General features: G+C 38.9%; 1 pseudogene; it reads right to left on the minus strand.

Annotated features, from left to right (window-relative positions):
* Window positions 1-1,090: 1,090 nt before the first annotated feature.
* On the minus strand, window positions 1,091-1,245 carry LOC138383131 (U1 spliceosomal RNA; annotated as a pseudogene).
* Between the last annotated feature and the right edge of the window lie 6,275 nt (window positions 1,246-7,520).

The following is a 7,520-nucleotide window of genomic DNA, read 5'->3' on the forward strand; positions in this document are numbered from 1 at the left end:
ACAAACTGGGTGGCAGAATTTTTAGGTTTTATCAGATGTTAATCAATATCGTCTTAATGGCAGCTATATTTGTCTGATATAAAGCAACTTATCCACACATTTTGCCCTTGCCTCTCTCCTGAATTGTTTTGGGCTGCTTCTCTCTGATAGCACAAATTGCTGAACAATCTAGTCTTTGCATGGTATGCTGCTAATACACTCCAGACACCACTATGTGAGTTTAAATTACCCAATGCCAATAAAATACTCACTTTCCGTGTCAAATAATGTGTGGAAGAAACATGCTTCACTTCCACTTCTTGGTGGACATGATATATTGGCTCTATAAACATAGTGCTTAGCATAAAAAAACATGGTTTTCAGATAAACGGACTATTTTATTCTCTTCATTTTTCTTCCCTGCATATTTTTTCTCAAAAATGTACGAAGTATGTTTAGTTATTGCCTCGCTTGGTACTTGCAGGTTGGTTTCTTTTAGGATGAACAGGTTTTAGAGTTCCAAGCAGAACAATGAAAGGGAAACTGTGAAACCTGCCTTCTGCAACAGCCCAAGGGATGGAACAAAGTCAGTTGCCTGGTAGAGGCGCTCTATAACTAAAGGTCAAATAAAATTGTACCGGAGGCTTTGAGATTAGCTTCAAGTGGCTGTTTTAGGTAGGGGGGCTGACCTTATGAGAACTGGAGAGAAAAAATAATATTCTAAAGCCAGCGCTCTTTGTTCCCTCTGACTCTCCTCTTCTTCATTTTAGGAAATGTGAAATGCTGACTCGTCTGCAATCCTTTTTCTCCTCATTAGATTATACAAAGGCATGAGCTGAGATATTTATTGTCAAGAAGTTTGTAATGAAGGGTAGCAGAATATACCCCTCAAAATTTACCACTTTGGTACAAGGATTATTTTGAGTTAAAGACATTTGAAAAATAGCAGATGCAGTCAAGGCATTCTAGTCCCTCTTTTTCTTCCTGAGAACAGGAGATTAAAACTCCCATGTGAAAGATGCCCACCCTATACCAAGAGAAAACAAATATTCAATGGGGAGTTACAACTGAGAGAATTCTGTACAAATAGATTTTTTTTTTTTTTTAATATCAAGGAGAGCACAAATGCAGTCCTACAAATTATGCCATCGAGTTTCCCATGTTTGGGGAAATCGCAGGGGTCAGCACATCTGGAGTGCAATGGATAAGACTTGCCCTGGGAAAACCACCTTTGTGATCACGGTATCTCCCCTGCCAGGTAAGTCAAAGAGATATTATTAAAATAGTTCTTTTCTTCCTCTAGCCTCCCACCTAATTCAGTTACTTTTCCACAATTATCTCTCCTTGTTCAACCTAATATGAAAGGATTTGGATTTTGTCACTTCTTTGGGTTTTCATCTCCCTGTGAGGGCTCCCTTGTCATGTAAACCTTATATGCTTTTCTTTTGTTAATCTATCTTATGTCAATTTAATAACTCCTAGCTGAAACCCTAAGAGGGTGAGGTAAACGGTTCTTCTCTTCTATAGGAAAAGTTAGGAAGAAGTTAAAAGGTGTATCCTAAGGTGGCTATAACGCATTCCCACAAACTAGGTGGCTTCAAACAATGGATATTTATTCTGTCACAGTTCTGAAGGCTGGAAGTCTGAAATCAAAGTGTTAGCAGGGCCATGTTCTCTCTGAAGTTTCCAGAGGATGATCCTTTTTTGCCTCCTCCTGGCTTCTAGTAGTTGCTGGCAATCCTTGGAGTTCCTAGCTAGGCTTGGAAATGTATCACTCCCCTCTCTGCTTCCATTGTCACTTGCTGTTCTTCTCTGTGTGTCTCCATTAATATATCTGGGTCCAAATTTCCTTCTTCTTATAAGGACACTAGTTACTGGATTAATGCCCACCCTTATACAGCATATCATATTGTAACTTGACTATATCTGCAAAGACCCTATTTCCAAATAAGGTCACATTCTCAGGTACTGTGGATTAGGACTTGAACATATCATTTTGAGAGACACAATACTACCCACTATAAGAGGCAAAGCTACAAAGGGAAAAAAGCACTAGCTTTGGAGCAAAGGTACAACTGAGTATTGCCTTGGTGGGAGGAGGTGGTAGTTAGCGCTCTTCATCATTTCCATCAGCTCTCTGTCCATTTCTTTTAGGTGAACAATTGAGATTTTTTCAATCTTACACTAAATACTATACAAATGCAGCTTTCAGAAAAGTTTGCTAGTTCCTTTTCCCAATCTGACTGTCAATCTTAAATCCTTGGAGTATAGAAATTATGGAGCCACGGACTTGGAATCAGAAAATGAGTCCATTGTGAACTCTACCATTTCCCAACCGTGTGCCCTGGTGTTCCTCTGCTTAACCCTTTCAAGGTCTGTCTGGTAAGTAAAGATAAATGAGAGCTCCGTCTACCTAGTCAGATTAAATGATACAATAATAGGATGTGGAGTGGGAATATTTCTTTTGCCTCAGAATTGGCAACTATATCCCACAGTTGTAGTCCAAGAAATACTAATAAAATACATTGTTTAAAACAAAACACCAAAATTGAGGCCACTTTCTACAAACTTTGAATCTGTATTGCTGTTCCCATTCATTGCCAAAATAATGCCTCATAAACTCCCACGTTCTTACCACACAAGCAGAGGACTGGGGAAGGGAATGGGAGTGGGAGGGGAGAATTGTCTGAGTGCTCTGTCTTTAGCCTGGTGGGCAGTGCTGTGACTTTTCTGTTCTTTCTGTCCTGGGTTGCTTTATATCTGGCAGAAAGATTGCAAAATAATGCCACTGCCCTGTCCATCGTAACCAAATCATTTACATTGTGACTTTTCAGATTCTTCTAATGACAGGTGGAATCCTTCATATTTCATATACGGATTGGCTCTCTGACTTGCTTTGGGCATAGAATATAGCAGAATTGAGTTCTGAATCTAGGCCTCAAGAAGCCGTGCATATTTCCCTCTCTTTCTATAATCCAGCCGCCACCGTGAGAACACGCTCAAGCTAGCCGTCAATGAATATTAAGGGCATGTGGAGTAGGGGAGACCGGAGTTGTCCCAGCTGGAGCCATCATAGACCAGTCATTTTCCAGCTGACTCACCAGCTGACTGCAGATGCTTGAGTGATTCCAGATGAGTTCAGCTGAGCCTCAACTAGATGGGCTGAAATGCCCAGCCACTCTTAACTTCTGGAAGTAATAAATGTTGGTTGTTTTAAATCACTAAGTTTTTTTTTCTTTATTTCAGCTTATTATGGGGGTACCAATGTTTAGGTTACATATATTGCCCTTGTCCCCACTCTTCCCCCTGAGTCAGAGCTTCAAGCATGTCCATCCTCCAGACGGTGCACATCGCACTCATTATGTATGTATACACCCATCCCCTCCTCCCCCCTCCCATCTGTCTGATGCTTGATAAATGTTATTCCTAAATGTGCACTTAGGTGTTGATCAGAGAAACCAATTTGATGGTGTGAGTCCATGTGGTGCTTATATTTCCATTCCTGGGATACTTCACTTAGTAGAATGGGTTCCAGCTCTATCCAGGAAAATACAAGAGGTGCTAGATCACCATTGTTTCTTATAGCTGAATAGTACTCCATGGTATACATATACCACATTTTATTAATCCACTCATGTATTGATGGTCACTTATGGAAATACCTTAAAGAGATATAAGTAGATTTATCATTTGATCCAGCAATCCCATTACTGGTCATCTACCCAAAAGAAAAAAGGCATGCTATAAAAAAGACATCTGCACTCAAATGTTTATAGCAGCACAATTCACAATTGCAAAGATGTAAATCACTAAGTTTTGGGGTGCTTTGTTATGCAACAATATCTAAATGATACAGAAATTAGTACTCATAAGCAAAATGTTGCCATAACAAAATCCCAAAATAGATTGCAGTGATTTTGCAGTAAGATGGTAGTGGGGGGTGGAAACAATCATGATCTTTGTTTGCAGTACCAAAACATGCGTTAAAATGTGGCCTGTGGTAATTTGGAAGACAGAAACTGTTCTTAATGAACTTTTGGACTAGATCAACTTGATCTCTAGGCAAATGTTGAAAGTGTTGTTTAGTTGCTCTTAGCTGCATGTAATAGGGTAACCTAAAGAAAGTGATGAGCTAAAGAAAGAATTGTCGAGTAATTTGCACACAGAATTTAGAGGGAATATAGAGGGATTTTCTTGGTTGGAAAATAAAACTATTTCTCATCTCCAGTCTTTTTTGCCAGTAACAGATTCTCAAAGTAAAATGAAGCATGGATACAGAGATTAAATTAGAGTAAGGCTATGAGACCCTTTGTTAAGACTTATGAATTATTAATAAATTTTTCTTGGTTAAGAATTAAGTCTTAAAAAAAGGAGAATTTTTTTTAATAAAAGAAATAAGGCCATACTTATTAGACCTTCTCAGCTGGATAAAAAGGACTTCCTAGGAAATTTATATAGGTGTGGTCTCACAGAAATCTGATCCCAAATTAACAGTGATTACATCTAGAAAGTGAGACTGAAAAACAATTTTGGGTGTGAGTTTTGGAATATGAAGTGGAAAATAATCATTCAGATAAAGGCCACAAAGGTTTTAATTGGATTGTATTGCCAAAAGAGCAGCTAAATTGAGCTAAAAGGAACTGACACTGTTCAAATTTCAAAAGTAACTCTAGACCCTCAATTTAATATGGACAGGAATTGGGTCGAGAAAGCTACTCCAGCTGCAAACACCAGCCCTCTCTTCATATGTAAGAAGTGATGGAAAAAGGATATTCCAGACCGAAAAAGCAAGAGGGTGGTAGCAAGATCTGAGGAGAACATTAGACAAGAGAAATCACTCCTAGACAGGAGAACAAGGATGTAATAAAGGAATATTACCCAACCCTGAATTGGCGGTTCTGGCAACATTTGCTCAGTAGGGTTTCAGAAATGATGTTGAGCAGTGACTATTCTGTACCGCTCATTCTCCACATTTTTGAATGTGAGTGCTATTTTTGAATGAAGGGGGTTGTGATTCTTTCCTAGATTTATTATCGTATTTGGGTTCTGGAAGGCTTATCTTTTTTAGGCCAAAAGTCTCTGGGTCATGAGGAACAACATAAGACCTGATGTAGATCACGATCATCATGCCGTGACTGGGTGGGACCTTTAAAGGTCTTGGGAGATGGTGTATTTTGCATATGGGATAGGTATGAAAAATTGATGCCAAAGGCTCTCTCTGTTAATGTGATTGCCGAAATTACCCTAACTTTCTGTCCTTTCCTTTTTCCTTTCTCTTTACAATGTAATCTTATAGCTTCTGCCATCAATAAGTGGAGTTTCTTTCACTATTTTTTGAATCTGGGATGACCTTGTGACTTTTCTTGACCAAATCATATAGCAGAAGTGATGGTGTTCCACCCTTATACCTTAAGATACCTTGCATATTTCCTCTGTCCCTCTTGGTATCTTGTCCTTGTCAAGAGAACAAATCCAGGTACGTCTGCCAGATGAGTGACACATGGAGGAGGGCTGTGTCTTCCAGTTGGGACCATGGTAGAGCAGCTAGCCCCAACTTACCTGCCCACTGACTGCAGGTGCATGGGGACCCCAGATGAGATGAAATGAGCTTCACCCAGATCAGCAGAACTCTTTAGCTGGATCTAGACTTATGAGAAATAATAAATGTTTCTTGTTTTAAGAGCATCACATATTTGTGTAGTTTCTTATGAACCAACAGCTAACTAACAAGCTGCATGTCTTAGTCTGTGCTGCTATAACAAAATACCCCAGACTGGGCAATTTATAAGCAACAGAAATTTATTTTCACAGTTCTGGAGGCTGGAAAGTCCAAGATCAAGGGAGGTTTGGTGTCTGGTGAGGGCTGCTCTCTGCTTTCAAGATGACACCTTGTTGCTGCGTCTTCAGAAGGAACAAACACTGTGTCCTCACCTGGTAAAAGGTACAGAAGGGAATGAACCCACTTCCTCAAGACCTTTCATAAGGGACCTAATCCTACCCAGGAAGACTTCACTCTTCTGATTTAATCACCTCTTAAAATCTCCACCTCTTAATGACATCCTACTGGTGATTAAATTTCAACACATAAATTTTGGGGCACATTCAACCATAACACTGCCTAAACCAAGCAAGGGGGAATGATCCAACAGAGTCATCCATAGAGTCTGAGGATGTCCATGAGAATGGATGATTCTCATGTGTTCTATCATAGGAATTTTCCTGTGCAGTGGACTTGTTGATTTCCTCTGTGCCTATTTGAGCTGTTATCCTAACCAAGAGGGCTTGCTGGCTACCAGGCTAGCTGTTCCTTCCCCCTCAACCACCAGTGAATGCCTGTGATGTGAATCACTGGTAGAAGTTGAGCCATGGTTAGAAAACTCGATGCTATAGCTTCCTTACATAATTCAGGGAAGTAAACTGTAAGTAGGTACTAAGGGGAGAATTAGCAGCATCCACCTCTATGCTGAGGGCATCAGGGCCCAGTTAGTGTCAGCTGGAGAACAGTGACAGTCAGCTGACTCTTGCCCCTTTCCCTTCCATCCTTCTTCTGTGTCTTCAACTATGGAGAAGCTAAAAGCAAAAAGCATAGTTGGAGGCATAATGAGTAGATCATTCTCATTCCTGACTTAAAGCCCTTGGTTGGTTTTGGGGAAAAAGAAAAATATGAGATTGGAGTTTTAATCTACTCTGGGTTGTATTTTTATGTATGAAAGTGACTCTGAATCTATGGAATCTGTCTAAGATATCCGTAAGGAACAGAAAAGATTTGACAGAGTTTGGAGAAAAATAAAATTGTCTCAAGTATATAGCTGAACAAGTTAAAATTGTTCAATAAAGTGACTATAAATAGCTATCACACTCTATACATTTGCATCTGTGCTTTGCGGTTTGTGAAAAAGTTTTATGTACGTGTTAGTATATAATCATTGACACAAATACATAGCATTTATTTGTTTTGTAAACTGTTAAGTTCTATGAAAATTAAACATTCTATCAATTATAATTTCAAATATTTGTTTCCCTATATTCTATTATTTTAAAAGTGGAGAGAGTTACTAAATATCTCAAATTATCTTTATTTGCCCCAAAATTGAATGATTTTTTTTCTCACTACTTGTGATATTTTTCCATGATGGGCTACATGCTACAAAAATGACAGAATTTCTGACTTTCTGTCAAATTTATGTTATGCGTACAAGACATTTCAAACCTTAGAGTTAATTTCAATTCAGAAATATTCACTTTTGTTGACAGAATGAATTATTGCTTATTTGCATACTATCCACTTAGCTGAATGTTCACGTGTCTTGCTCACTGCATATTCGGTACTGGTTCCATGCTGCTCTTATGTGTATTTTGCTCTCTTTGTTAGTAAGGCTTCTCTGGAGAAATGGAAACAATAAGCAATAGAGATTTATTATGAAAAATTGACTCACACAATTATGGAGGCTGAGAAGGTTCCTCTTCTATAATACTATACCCATGTTTACTTATATCCAATAAAGGCTGAATATTACGGGCCTCCTCCTGAGAACTATTCA

This window comes from Eulemur rufifrons, chromosome 4 (assembly GCF_041146395.1).
Source record: "Eulemur rufifrons isolate Redbay chromosome 4, OSU_ERuf_1, whole genome shotgun sequence".
NCBI lineage: Eukaryota > Metazoa > Chordata > Mammalia > Primates > Lemuridae > Eulemur > Eulemur rufifrons.